This window comes from Podarcis cretensis (assembly GCF_951804945.1).
Source record: "Podarcis cretensis genome assembly, chromosome: 1".
Classification (NCBI taxonomy): Eukaryota; Metazoa; Chordata; class Lepidosauria; order Squamata; family Lacertidae; genus Podarcis; species Podarcis cretensis.
Window position 1 is genome coordinate 39,567,225 of NC_137170.1, and position 15,395 is coordinate 39,582,619.

At 42.4% G+C, this 15,395-nt stretch overlaps 1 protein-coding gene across 2 annotated transcripts in view; it reads left to right on the plus strand.

Moving 5' to 3' along the window:
* The first annotated feature begins 463 nt into the window (after positions 1–463).
* STXBP6 (syntaxin binding protein 6) overlaps positions 464–15,395 on the plus strand; it is a 97,120-nt gene continuing 82,188 nt past the window's right edge. Inside the window, exon 1 of one of the 2 annotated variants that reach the window (XM_079955573.1) lies at positions 464–653. The gene's annotated coding sequence lies outside the window, so the exon portion shown is untranslated. Of the gene's footprint in view, positions 654–742; positions 1,307–15,395 lie in introns of those variants that run through there. The other variant, XM_079955574.1, reaches the window with a different exon arrangement.

Here is a 15,395-nt window from a genome sequence, read left to right on the forward strand (position 1 = left end):
CTTCCTCCTCTTCCTGTACCTACTTCTCTTAACCCTTTCCCTTCTTCTATTCCTTGTTGTTATTGTCGTCCCCCCCCCCCGCCATCCCCTTGTATAATCCTTTCCCCTCTCCAAAATTTTTGCTCCCAAGTGTTCCTGCCTGGGCAGGAAGTCCGCCTGCCTACCTACCTACCTACCTACCTGCCGACTCCTTTTGCAGGGCGCTTCCCTCACCTGAACTCCAGCCGGCGACGTGGTCACATGCTCCCGGCCGAGAAGGCGGGCGGGTGCGTTGCATTTAGGAGCAGCAAAGCTCCGAGCCGCCCTCTCGCCATTGGCCCCTGCCCGGGCACGTGGCGCTCCCCTCCCGCCTCTGGCTCACAGCTGGGTGGCCTCGCCGCCGCCGCCGCCGCCGCGCTGGTCCTGGCGGCGAAGCAAAGCAGCCGGAGAGCCGCTCCAGTGAAGAGCCTGACGGGGCAGCCGGAGAGTTTGTGTTGCCCGCGCGCCGTCGTTCCCCGCGAGGAGCCTGAGTGCGCGGCAGCGGGGCGCCTCGCCTGTAGCTTCGCCCGGCAGCTCCCAGTCAGCGCGGGAGCCCTTTCGCGTTCCCACCCCGCGCTTAGAAAAAGCCAAGCCGGGGAAGAAGGCGGCTTGAAGGACCGGGCAGCGGCGGGAAGGTAGGTCCCAGTCAGTGCAGGGAGCTGCAACTTCCAGCTGCCGCCTCCTTCTCCTTCTTCTCCTCAGGCGCAGCAGGGGCCGCCCTGCCGCAGTAGTTCTTCGGAGCGTCCCTCGCGCTTTTCCCGCGCCGAAGTTGTGGGTCGCTTCGGAAGAACTGCGGCGTCTGAGAGGAGCTGGCCGCCGGGGAGAGGCGCCGCGCCCCTTCCCGCCGCTTCTCCCTTCGCCTTCTGGAGCGCAGTTAACCATAAGCCCGAAGAGCAGGAGGAGGAGGAGGAGAAAGAGGAGGTGGACTCTCCATTTGGCGCTGCCGAGAAGGAGCGCCTTGCGTCCGGCTCTGGTGGTGCTGGAGGAGGCTCGCCCCGTCCAGCCTCCTCTCTTTGCGCCACGAGGCGAGAGAGAGAAGACTTGCTTGGGATGGTTCGGCTTTATACAGCTGGAAGGTGCTTTGCGGGTGGGGTGCGCGCGCCTAAAAGGGTCCCGCTGGCGCGATTTCGTGGGCGAGGTTTGGATCAGGATCGAGACACGCATTCCATAGCTTTTCAGGCTGTAGTTGTTGTTGGGTGTGTGCATCTGCTGTCAGGAAATGAAAGGAAAAGTTCGGCGGGCTGGCCGAGTTTCCCACCGACTTCTAGGGAAAGTGCTTCGCTTCCTGGTGCGTAAAACGTGTGGGGGGGGGGGTGGGGTGGAAGGGCGGGAGGGAACTCGAACCCGGGAGATCGGGGCTGGCCCGGCTCCATTTTCCTGGGGCCAAATCGGCGAGGCTTTCTTCTGGAATCCGGCCACTCTGTTCATTCCTGGCCGGAGGGGGTGTGCCGCTGGAGCCAAAGGTGCACAGAGCAGGCTTCTTAACCCTTTCCTAATGCTTGCTCAGTTAAGCAGAAAGTTGCTGGGGTTGGGGAGCTTGCCCGTGGGAGCGTTACTCAACTCTTGGAAGAAGTTGCATTTCGTTTTGGTCGACTTCCCCCACATGTGTTTTGTGCCTCCACAGTCGAATGCATTAGTCAGATGCTGGACTTGCAGCTTAGAAGACAGTTGGGAATTGGTCCAAGAAATTCTTATGCAGTCTAGAAATGGATGCTCTCCCCCAGTGCTTAGATTATTCGATGTTTTGCTCCTTGCTGTCAAGCCAAAGATACTGAGGACGTTTGTAAGTAATCAAGTAGATATGCTGGGGTCTAAATATACAGATAGCCTGATGCTGGTCATCTTAAATCCCACAGAGTTCATTTAATTTTGTGTTTAGGATTGTAGCTCTGTAGGATATATTGACTGAACCTGATAATGTTACCACACTTAATATTTTTTCATTGCATGTGCTTTCAATAACACAGCTACAAATCCAGCATGGATATTTTTTAAGAGCTAAAGAGTATGCTTAAAGTGGAGCAAAAGTCTATGCTTTAGCTAGACATACATTTAATTAAAACATACAAACCTTCATTTATCTCTTGCCCTGTTCCATTAACAACAAAATTTTCTTCATGTGTATCTCTCTGACTTCTTATACCATCTGTTTATTTTTGAGACCCAAGCAAGTTGCTGTCATATTTTTTTAGCTCATATAGCAGCAAAACCAATGTACCTTTGCCATTCAAGTAAATACTTAAGATTCTCATTGGAATTCTGGTTGGTGACAAGAATGATTCCGGCATGTATTCTGAAATATTGTTCTGCTTCATTGTGAAGAATGGGCCTCTAGTACACCATCCTGATTTTCTTCAAATAAGGCATAGAAGCATTTCTTACAGTAGTCACCTTTTAGGTACTTGTAAGTAGGAAGAGTAGCATTAAGAATAGAAGTGTAAGAACTATGTTGGACCTTCAGAACACCCAGGAGCTTTCATTTGCATGGTTTCTTCCATTTTCCTATATTGTCTTCTGTTTTGTGCGGCTTTAGAGGTTTAAAACTGTCTTGCAACTCTAACCTCCTTTTATTCCCTTTTTGTGATATAATTGCCCCCCTGACAGAAACACAGCTATGAAACTGTTTTCTAAAAGGAAGGTGACCTTTCCCCTTCTCTTTGGTTCATTGGCTGTTTGGAGTAAAAGGGAAGTGTTTTGAAGAGTTGGGAAGTTGTATCTTGGAGTTCAAAGGAGATCCACTAAAAGCTCAGGAAAAAGCCCCTTTTCAATTAACTGAATTGTTGACATAATTGGAGCTTAGCCTAAACTGAGCAAAACTTTTGGCAGGGAAGCATTATTTATATTAGCTGGCTGCACCTCTCACAACATGTGGACTTAAATATAAAAAGGAAATTATTGGATTGGGAATTCCTTTTATTTTCACTTTGTACTGTGGCATGGCACATTAATTTCAGTAAGAGAAGTTATTAAGGAACAAGATCTCATGATGCGAACTTGATATTTTCTACGTAAGCTATTTTTCTGTTAATGCAGAAGATTGGTAGAACGTGACTTTTGGCTTCCCAGATTTTCAGAAACTCTTGGTTTGTGTGATGAGGGCAATACACATTGGTGTGACTGAGGTGCATATTTTTAGTTTGTGCATTTTCTTCTCCACTTAACCATCTCGGTGTTCTTTGATTAACCAATATACTCTGAACTTTGGGGTGTGTTGTTTGTTTGAAATATCATTGTGGAAAATGGCAATTAAAATGCATGGAAACTTGCATCATAACCCCCTGTTGGTTTTGTGGCTTCTGTTGCCTTTCACCTCTGCTCCTCTCAGCCCAGGGTTCATTGCAGTGCATCTTTCGTTGCTGTTTTAAAAAATACACACACAGACTCACCCAATTTTTAATGGCTTTATTTGTTAGTTGTCCTAGCTTTCTGAAGCATAGCTAACTAGTCTCCTGTGTGTTTCCAGCCATATTTCCTAGATATTGCTGTATTCACCCTGTTTACTGAACCAAAGGAGTAGGATTATGACAGGTTGCTAGAAGTGCTTGAAGTTTTTGCTAAATTTAGCTGAGAAGCAGCCTATCTATAGGGCAGGCGTAGGCAAACTTGGCCCTCCAGATGTTTTGGGACTACAGTTCCCATCATCCCTGACCACTGGTCCTGTTAGCTAGGGATCATGGAAGTTGTAGTCCCAAAATAATCTGGAGAGCTGAGTTTGCCTATGCCTGCTATAGGGTCATATCTTACTGTACATTCTTGTTAAGATGCTAATGGGCCATTAAAATTTTATTTTAACTTACCAATGATGCTTCTGTGTCACTAAGGCATCTAGATATGCAGAAACCACTGCTTTGTTTCTGGGTGGGCATGTTTCACTTCCAAAGTGCTAGACTTGGGACCACCCACTATGATACTTGGCATTTGCTTTTGGGTGTTTAAAGTGTTTCACGTATGTCATCTTTGTGCAATCCTTATGACAACCCTGTAACATAGGCCAGTGTTATCCCCAGGCCAGTGATATCCCCATATTGCAGGTGGAGAGCACTGAATCTGAAAGAGTCCTAAGGCCACTTACTCACTGAGTTTTAGCTTTGCAGCCACTACCCCAAAATCATAACCTTATTTATAAGTCACACATTTCAAGTAGCTTTCTTTGTGCTCTTGATTATAGAAATGACTGCAATTCATGTATGCCGTAGCTTTTGAGATCAGTTAGTATCTTAGCACTACTCACAATTGTCACCTACTGCCTCCTGAATAAAAGAAGTAAAAAAGTAGATTAAGTTAGCTCAAATACAGTTGACAGTAAACTGTCATGTTCCAAATAAATCTCTAGCCCCATGGAAAGTAAACAGAAAAAGGCACAAATGTTTGCACATTAAGCAAACCTACTATACCAGTTACAATATGAAACAGGATCAGGCATATGTATCTTCCTGTGATGCCATAGTCTCTAGCATGATTTATACTCCAGTAGGGTGGATGCCCTTGTGATTTCCTGTCCTCTGAAGTTTGCGAGGAATGTTAATTAGCTTTAATTTCTTTGGGAATGTCTCATGCAGTGCAGTCTCTGAATCCTCACCAGTCTAACTATTGATATAACAAAAGCACATTGACTGCAAATGCTCAACTTGAGGGGCTTGCTTCCTTACTATAATGTACTGAGCAAACATCCTTGTTTGAGCAGCGTGATTTTAGTGTGACATTCTCCAGTGTTCATGTATATTTCTGGCCAGCAATAGGCTTGTATTTTTGAATTGTGCAAGAGTTGAAGGTCCAAGAGCATTGATTACCCCTTTCTCTGAGCTGAGACACAGGCAAGGCATTCTCTGTAATCTGTTCCTGCATGACAGCAACAGAAGGAAAGCTTGGCATGCTCCCTTTAACAGTCACCTTGCCTCTCATTCTGAAACACAGACAAAAGGCTGGTAGAAAGTGTCTGATGCCTAAAGTAAGGTCAACGTCCTTGAGAGCAGCAGCTGTGTTAGGAGCTGGATAGATAACTGATCTCCCTATATTTAAACCAAATGATTGGTTGCTAGAACTTTTTGTTATGTCACTGGATTGTATGGTTCTTACATGATGACACCAAGAGCTAATGATGAAGCCTTTTGGTTTGCAAGAGGGACTTTAAGGTGGACAGTTAAGAAGGTCAAAAGTATAATGAACATGTTTTTAATTAAAATTTGCATAGATTTTCACCAGGCTTCCACCTAGTATTCCAAATAGCTTTCTCCCCCATTTCCTCATCACTTTGTTTTCTGTTGTACCACTTGATTTCTGCAGTCGTTCACATACCCCTGCCAAATCTGCCCCCTTTCTTCCAGTCTTGCCATTACTGAAATGTTTTTGGAGCCACTGATAAGGGCCTTCCCTTCATACATTTATAGTCCTACATAATACTAGCTGAAGGCAAATGTTTTCCATTTTTCTTACTGATTCTGTGTATGCTAACTGACCAATGTTCTGTTACATGGGATGTGATGATGACCTTAACTCACCATCTGCAATACCTTTAGCTCCTTCAGGTTAAAATGAAGAGCACAAATAACAGTACACGAAGGTACAATTTCTACAGTGTAACTTACACAGTCAGTCAACAGTCACATTTGTTTTCAAAAGGAGAAACATCCCCCTAATGAGGAGATTGGTAAAAAGGAAGTTGAAAAGCAAACTCAAGAGGGTCAAATCATTCCAAAATGTCTTGAAAGTTGTTTGAAAACACAAATAGCTGGGATAGCTCAGTTGGTAAACATGAGGCTCTTAATCTCAGGGTCGTTGGCTCAAGTCCACATTGGACAAAAGATTGCTTCATTGCAGGGGCTTGGACTGTTTGACTCTTGTGGTCCCTTCCAACTTTACCATTCTGCAATATTAGTTAAACGGGAGTGTATGTGGCAGATAAGGAGAGACACCACAAAAGCCAAGAGGGTGAGAGTGTTGTTCACAAGCAGAGTTAAAGAAGCTATTGGAGGCAATAAGGCTTCTTTAAAAAGTAAGGCAGGGGGAATCTTGTTCAAATTAAGAGAACAAAAATAAAGTTCAAGCCAGACAATAAGGTATACCAAAAGAATAAGAGAAACACATTTCTAAAAACATGAAGACCACCACCAACAAGATATTTAAATATAATAGTAGCAAAGGACTCTTTAGGGAGGCTTTGGACCCTTGAATGACAAAGGAGTCATTAGTGTGCTTAAGGAGGTTGCAGAGAAGCTGAATGCAATCTTTGCATCTGTCCTCACAGTGGAAGATATAGAGCACATCCCTGAAGTTTTGAAAGAGGGTAATCTGAGGGACTGAGGCAGATAGTGGTAGAAGAGATGATCTGATCATCTCAGCCAAATAAGACAAAATACAGTATTTCAGATCCCCAGGTCTAGATGTCATCTACCTGAGAGTTCTGAAAGAACTCAAATATGAAATTGATTATCTTTTACCAAAAATATGTAACTTGTCCCTCAGGTGAGCCTCCATACCTGAGGACTGGAAGATAGTCAATGTATTAGCATTTTTTAAAAATTGGATCTGAGGTGGAAGACCCTGGAAATCACAGACTAGTTAGCTTATCATCTGCCCTGAGTAAGCTGATGGAAAGCATTGTTATGGATAAAATAACCAAGCATATAGAAGAACAAGCCTTGTTGAAGCAGAGCTAGCATGGCTTCTGTAAGGGCAAGTCCTGTGTCATGAATCTTTGAGAATGTCAAGACATTTGAGAATGTCAAGACAGAGGTGATCCAGTTGACATAGTTGACAAAGTATCTCACAAAAGGCTCCTGAGTAAGCTTATCAATCATGGAAAAAGAGGAGATGTGCTCTTGTGGATCAGGACTTGGTTAAATAGTAAGCAGTGAGTGGGAATAAATGGACTGTTCTCTGAATGGAGAGGTATAGAAAGTGGAGTCCACCAAGGACTCTAGAACTGGTAGACATCCAATGGAGCTAATTGTGGAAACGTTCAGAATAGATAAAGGGAAGTTCTCCTTCATTTAATGCATAGTTAATCTATGGAACTTGCTCCCATAATCACCTCTATCACCCTTATTATATGCCCATAAATATTATTCTAGAGATGTTTTCCTCAACTTTAGATGATATGGGACTATGGGGAAGGCTGGCTGGCTCAGGCCAGGAGATTTTTCTGCTCGCCTTCCAGATACTTCATAAGGATTATTTTCCCACTGTCTCTGTAGTCAGCCATGTTTGGTAGCAGCAGAAAGTAAAAAAAAGAGCACCTGGTACAGAAAATGGAATGTGCCCCCCCCCCCGATGTTCGGAGTATTTTGGGATGAACAGTATGACGTAGGAGCAGTGTTTATAAAGGATACAGAGTCTTGCTTTGGGGGGCAGTAAGAACTTATTTTCGTAGAAGGACAAAACCCAGCACTAATTTGAAAAAGCTCCAATAAATCCAGGAAATATTTGCTGCCAAAATGCACTTAGGAAATATTGGATCGGTCTTTCCATTATCCCCTTAGCACATGTAAACAAAAAAGCTTGGCTTTACAACATCATCAAATAAACTAAGTCTCTTTTATTGTTCCACTGCAGTGAGAAAGAAGGAGAGATAAAAACGTGGGGGAGGTTGATGCATGTTTTCTCAGATGGTGTACTTTAGTTTTGTACTAAAGTTTTGAGAGCCAGTGTGGTGTAGTGGTTAAGAGCGGTAGTCTCATAATCTGGGGAACCGGGTTCGTGTCTCCGCTCCTCCACATGCAGCTGCTGGGTGACCTTGGGCTAGTCACACTTCTCTGAAGTCTCTCAGCCCCACTCACCTCACAGAGTGTTTGTTGTGGGGGAGGAAGGGAAAGGAGAATGTTAGCCGCTTTGAGACTCCTGAAGGGGAGTGAAAGGCGGGATATCAAATCCAAACTCTTCTTCTTCTTCTTCTACTTGTTGCGCCACATAATACGTGAATTTCTTTTTCATATAATTGTTCGCAAAGTTCTGTTTGATTTAAGAGTTAAGCAGTGAATAGGCTCTTTAGTCTTCCTTGCCTGGGCTGATTGAATGTTTTGAGCATTTAAAATTGATATTGCTTGTAGCTGGAAGATGTGGAAATTGATTATAGAAACATATGCACACACCTACCTTTGAAGATCAAAATTATTATTGAGATTAAGGCTTTTAAAAATATTTGATTGAAATACTATAAAGTGAATTTTACATTCATCTTTTGTTGATCCAAAAGTGCATATTGTGAAATCTGCTAGAAGTTGTTGGGATTTAAAACTTTGGACTCCATTACATATTTGTTTTTTTACTAGGTTTTGGAGTGTTGTCCTTTTGGCTCACCCTTCAAGCCCCCTTTTCTTTAGTCTGAGGAAGGGTAGGAGAAAAAGCTACAGGAAATATTTTCACATTGTTTTGCCATTGACCTCTTCTTCACAATGCTGTTGGGTCTGCCTAAAAGTACAGCATGAGTGTGAAGACCGCAGTAACCTGTCGAGAGTGATGGGGCTAGATTGAATGGTGTTTACCACATGTACACTGCACACTTGCCCATTCGTCTCCAGGGTCAAGCTGTGTTAAATTAATTGTTACAAGTAAATTAAAGTCAAGTAAAAACCCATCTGTCTAAAAATTTCCCTCCACGCCCTCCCTCATGCTTCCTGGAGTTAAACTAAAGCTGCAATCTTACTTAACATTGCTAGGCAGCAAGTCCCCTGAACACTGTGAGGTTTATTTCCAATAAAACATGCATAGGATTGTGCTGTCGGTTGTGATGCACTACAGCCACTCAGACATAACCATACCTTTCCTACAAAACTGATAAAGGCTCTACAGTGGTACCTCAGGTTACATACACTTCAGGTTACAGACTCTGCTAACCCAGAAATAGTGCTTCAGATTAAGAACTTTGCTTCAGGATGAGAACAGAAATCGTGCTCCGGCGGCGCGGCAGCAGGAGGAGGCCCCATTAGCTAAAGTGGTGCTTCAGGTTAAGAACAGTTTCAGCTTAAGTACGGACCTCCAGAATGAATTAAGTACTTTACCTGAAGTACCACTGTAGTTGGTTTTTAGTGCTGCTTAGGCCCATGTATTTCTCATGATTCTCCTCCCCCCCCCCCCCCCAGAAATAAATACAGGGCAGTCACAGATGGCATAGAGGTGGAGAAGGACCTGCTTAACCCTTTTCCTACTAGACATTTATTTGTTCACTCAAAATTCCCCTGTGGATTCCCAAGTATTGTGGGAAAATATACAAAGTTGTGGACCCCTTATGCTTTCCCCTGCACAGGTGGGAAAACCAGAGATGGGGAATAGCTGAAAGGTTTAAGCATCCTCTCTCCCACTTGTCCTCAGCCTTTAACTCATTCATATCTGCATTCCAATGGTGTGGCTTTTTAAGAAAGCTGTCCTGTACTAGGAGCATAGGAAGCTGCCTTATACGAGTCAGGCCTTTGGTACATCTAGCTCAGTATTGTCCATGGTGACTGGCAGAGACTCTCCAGAGTTCCAGATGTGGTTCTCTCCCAGCCCTACCTGAAGATGCCTGGGGTTGACCCTGGGACCTTGTGTGCATGCAAAGTGGATTTTCCTGATGCCCTAGAGAGCAATGGAGTTTAGCACAGCGCAACTTGTGTAGTTGGCATCAATTTTTTGTTGCTAATGAACTTACAAAATGGAAAGTTTTTGTGGGATTTAAAAAAAACAAAACTCTGGAAAATATTCTCCTTGGGCAAATTTTCTGACCCTATTACTGCTTCACTCTATTATTAAAAAAATGAAAATAAAAAAATCCTGATACAGCTGCAGCAAATTCTTGAGAGAGGGAGGAAGAAGAGGGAAGTTGAATGGCACTGCCTTGGCTGTCTGGGGAGTTCTTTTTCTGCAGAAGTTATTTTCCTTTTCCCCCCTAACATTTTTATGTACATGAATATAATGTAGCCAGAGCTGTTCCTAGCACTTACGTATTTGCATTTGAAATGCGACAGGTGGGATAAATGATATAAGCCGCCTACATCCTTGGCTTATATGTTGATTCTGGAATAAATAAACGTTGTGGTGTAGTGGTATGTGTCTGTTTTTGTAAGGACTCGTTTTTTAATAATAACTGATTGGATTAAGCTCAGATTTCCCTTTGCTGATTATTTAAGACACAGTTCTTTGCTAAAAACCTCTGGGTCACGCCAAATCACCTGATTTTAATATTCGACCGTGCTCTCACGACTCAGATTTTCTTCCAGGTTTTTTTTAATGTGTAGATAACTATGAGATAACCTCAAATTAATTCTTTTAAGATTTCTTTTTGGTTCAAAATTGGGCCCAGGTCCAAAAAAGTTGACAAAAAAGTAATAATTATTTTTGTCAAAAATTTACTTCAAAATCAAATTATTTTATAACCACAAAAAACACCCTCCTTATTTTTAAAACACAACAAGTACATGGTTAGCCCATTCTACAACAAAAGTATGATACACGAGTTAGTCGTGGTTTGTGTGCTATGGCTTATGGAACCTACCGGGGGGGGGGGGGAATGACAAAAGTTCACTTTGAATGGTCGGTGACCCTTTACTATGGCACTTAATACCATTTTTATACCTTATTTTGAAAGAGACCACAATTAGCTTTATTTTGATACCAAAATAACCCTAATCAGTTGAAAAATACGCGAAACAAGAGGTTTTTTTTTCTAAACTGACACAGAAGTTACATTAGCCTAAATCGCGTGAAAGTCGAAATTTTCAAAAAATTCTCCTGGGCCCAATTTTGGACCAAAAAATCTTTAAAAATTAATTTGAGGTTATCTCATAGGTATCTACACACATCTCGCTTGAAGCCTCAATCCTATTGTAAATAATAATAATAATAATAATAATTAATAAGCAACAACAGAGGGTCAAGTTGTTCAAATCCGCCTGTGACACGACTTATCTGTATATGCATTGTAGTTCAGTTAGAAGAGAAAGAAATACTGACGAGAGAGAAGCACTAGTGACCTGGTTATCCACTCTTTCTTAAGTGTTTGTTCAGGAAAGAAATCACCTATGCCAGTGGTTTTCAACCAGTGTGCCATGGCACCCTGGGGTGTCTGTTCAGGGGTGCTGTGGGTAACACTGCCCTCTGTCCCTCTTTTCTTCCCTCCTTCTTTGGATGCCCTCTTGCATCTCTGCCTCCCAAAGCCCTAGCTACAACCTCCCCAGGCAAATGGTGCCTCTAGGTCTGGCCAGGGGATGCTTCCCAGGCCCCTGTAGGGCAGTGTGAGGAGGCACCTCTCTTTGGGGTAAGGGAGGCAACTCAAAGACCAGGGGCGGCAGCTGCAGCTGCCCAGAGGACTCTCAAGGAGAGGGGAGAGGAGGAGGCTGAGTGAATCCTCCACAAGGGAGGGTGTTTGAAAAAGGGTGAGAGGCTGCCAGCTCTGCAGGCAAGGGGTGACATAACTGGGCCTCTGAACCTCACAGGGCTGCTGCAGAAACAATATAGTCCGTCAAGGGAGCCGTGGACTCAAAAAAATTGAAAATCTCTGACCTACGCTCATTCCTGTCTTTGTATGGTTTTGGTACTAACAGAAATTTAGAAACTTGGGAGCTTTTCTTTCCATCTTGAAGACAGTCTATCTCAAGGGCAATTCAGAAGACTGTTACAATGATTAATTAGCCACTTTGAGCATAGTGAGAAGGTAGGATAAAATGATTTTAAAATTTTGTGCTGAGGATGGAAAATATTTCAGTTTTATAAGTACTAGCGCCATATTCTCTTACAGCCTGCACTCATTTTTTAGGATTGCCAAGAACTTGGTCTTTGAGATGTTTTACCTTGGAACTGGTTCATGCATGCGAAGAAGCAAAAAAATAAGCAGTAGGAGCCATTAGCAGTTTAACCTCCAGAAATCTTAACAATAATCTCATTGTTTTCCCAACAGGGGAGAGATGCAAATCCTGCATAATGCAGGAAGTTGCTTGTGCTACTTTTACCACGCAGAAACAGCTTTCCAAGTATGTTTGGGTGTGCAAGCATGCACTGTCTCACACATCATGCCAAACCTTGGATTCTGATACCAGTGGTGTAAGTAGCCCCACCGTAGTTTGAGTTTATAGACATACAGCAGACAAATCTGGTTTAGAGACACTTTTGTCTGCTTTTCTTTTCCATCCCTTTAGAATGAAGCTTCCCATGTTCACTCAACAGAGTGCAACAGCCTCTTGAGGCAGAATAGAAGCTCTAACTCTGATTTGTCATTTGCTGTAAATACAGCCATAACCTCAGGTCACATGTGGCACAAACTGTGTTTTGCAGAGCAGCTTCAAACAGTGCCTCACAAAACAGTGCAAGTTCGGATATAATGCCAAACTATAACTTTGCTTGATATCTCTGAACAAGAATCAGGGGAAGTAAGGTAGGAAGAGGTGGCAAGAGACTTGAGGAAGCTTTTTTTGTACGTTTGGTGGGAGAAATTGGTATGGTGGGTGATGGGAGAGATAGAAGACGAGTCAGCAGGAAGGACAAATGCCTCCAAGTTCTATTGCTTGTGAATGTACCACAGAACTATAGACTATGTGGAATTGTTTACTGCCTTCACTTTTTAAGTAATTGAGCTACAAAGTGGAAAGGTAATAAAAGCTCACTTGGATCCAGTGGGTGTTAATGTCGATTCTCGCCTTGGGGATACTTTAATTTCATCTTTTCGTCTTCACGGCAGCTATTTCGTACAGAGTTCCACACAAAAAACCGGCAGAACTAGAAACTAGTTGGAAGCCTTCCCATGTTTGGCATGGCTTTTAATGCATGCGAAGGTTTGTGAAAAGGATCCATCGTCCTAAAAGGTTTACCTATTTTTAGATAGTCACAAACTGGGGCTTATTGGAAAAAGGAATTATTCTCAACTGAGATTCATGAATCTTTTTCTTATAAACGCTGTGTATGAGAAAGTTACTGAGACAGAAGCTGGACAAAAAAATTAAACCATTACTGAACCATGTTAATTTATTACTGCAGCTTTTCTGAGTGTTTTGAGCAACAGCTTTGAAGGAGAAATTTATGTTGCTTGGTACAATTTATACTTGTGTTACAGATCAATTGCTAATGGCAACATTACAAAGTTATTGCCATCTTAGCTTAATGTTAATCAGCTTTTGTGCATCATCATGAATGGTTTTTTTACACCCGTTGCCATTGCTAAGTGTTACTTTTCACTGTTTTCAGAAGATGAAAAGGTATTTGAATGGACTACTCAGCTCTTTTTATTTTTAAAAAATGTTGCAAGCTTTCAGCATCATAGTGCATAACTGCCACTTTGTAGTTTTACTTTGTTGAAATGCTGTGATCAACTATATTGATGTTGTCGTATTTTGTTTTTAGCTTTTGGTTAAATTTTGTTTTAATGTATATGTAGGCTCTGCCCTGGGACCTTTGAGTGAAGGACAGATCGTAAACATTCTTAATAACCAAATGTTGGGGGGGAGGAGGAAAAAAGAGTGGTATTCAGCAATAGTCCTATTCAAAGTAGACCCATTGAAGTTATTGGACACAACTGACTTGGGTTCATTAATTTCAGTGGGTCTGCTCTGAGTAGGATTTAGTTGAATGCAACTCATATTCTGTAACTTAACTAAATTGATGGTCTCATGCTTGAAGTATGTTAGGTAACAGGCACATGTGAATCCATGCTGATTGTGAATCCATGCTGATTCTGTCATTGTAACCTGTTAGTCTCCCTGATTTGCCATCATTCAAATGACAGCATTACATACTTCCTGTTGAGCCGTTTGCCTGCATTGTCATGTGAATTGTGAAATAGCTGGATACATTCTGTTTTCATGAGGTCACCTCGCTTCCTCATCACAGCAAACGTGTTTGTGCCATGATTGATGCAACACCATGACTAAGACTGCAGTAAACATGACACTAGATCTGATGGCTGACAGTTTATCCCAGTGACCCACATCTGTGCACAGCACAACATTCTCTGTTCATAGCATAGAGAATTGGCATTGGTGCTTTCCACTCACCTAGACAGAACCATCTACAGTGGTACCTCAGGTTAAGTACTTAATTCGTTCTGGAGGTCCGTTCCTAGCCTGAAACTGTTCTTAACCTGAAGCACCACTTTAGCTAATGGGGCCTCCTGCTGCCGCCACGCTGCCAGAACACGATTTCTGTTCTCATTCTGAAGAAAAGTTCTTAACCTGAGGTACTATTTCTGGGTTAGCGGAATCTGTAACCTGAAGCGTATGTAACCTGAAGCATATGTAACCCAAGGTACCATTGTACTAGCAGTGTTGTAGAGGAAAGACACTTCCATCCCTTTATTTAAAAATCCTGACTTTTCTCCCATCTCCATAGCAAAAGGAATGGAAGGACTGTTTATTACCTTTACTTTGGAACAAAGGGGCTACTGTAGCCCTGTAGGGAGTTCTCTCCTGTCCAGTGGGTTACCCTCAGCGGAAACTCCTTTGACAGTCAAGAGAAGCACTCATAACTCCATGCTATAATTTTGTCTCCTCTGAATTTGGCTTCCTGCCACTCCTGGAAAATCGGGCATTAGCTTTCTACAGTATCTCTGTATTGTGCTCAGGAGACTGGTGGGAAGCAAAGTAACATTCCAGAGTTCTGAAACTTCAGAAGAAGTGTGCGTAGCAATGCCACAAAAGTACTCCTCTCTTGTAGACTCAGTAATGGAAACTCCTTCATTCCTGTAATATTTATTTTCAATGGGTAAAATAGCCGGATATGATCAACAATTACTTCTCTGTCCACAACACCTTTCAGTATTTGAATGTTCATAATATATTATTTTAAGTCATCCTTTCAGCGGGTTTAGAGATGTATTTCCAAAGTCTCATGACTTGCCTCCTAAAATGTCCATTTAGTTTCCCCTGAATTATTCTTTCTAATACAGTGGTACCTTGGTTCTCAAATGCCTTGGTTCTCAAACACAGAAAACCCAGAAGTAAGTGTTGCGGTTTTCAAACGTTTTTCAGAAGCCAAACATCCAATGCAGTTGTCACCTATTGTTTCTGGAGCACTTGCCCCAATCAGAAGCTGCGCTTTGGTTTTCGAACATTTCTGAAGTCAAACCGACTTCTGGAAGGGATTAAGTTTGGCACTTTTGTTTTTGCTATTTACTTTGTGTTTTTGTTTTTGAGGCTTTTTCGGTAAATTTGTTTTTGTGGCTGTGTGTAACCCAGTTCAGCTACTGATTGATTGATTGATTGATTGATTGATTGACTGGTTGATTGTGTGACTGCAGAAATGGATAAAATGACTATCATCAGTGCAGGTAAGAAAGAAAGTTAATTTTATTTTTTATCATTTACAATACTGTTTTATTTATTTTGTAGTACAGTACATTGATTATTGCTTTCATTTTATGGATCAATGGTCTTGTTAGATAGTAAAAATTCATGTTAAATTGCTGTTTTATAGGTTGTTTT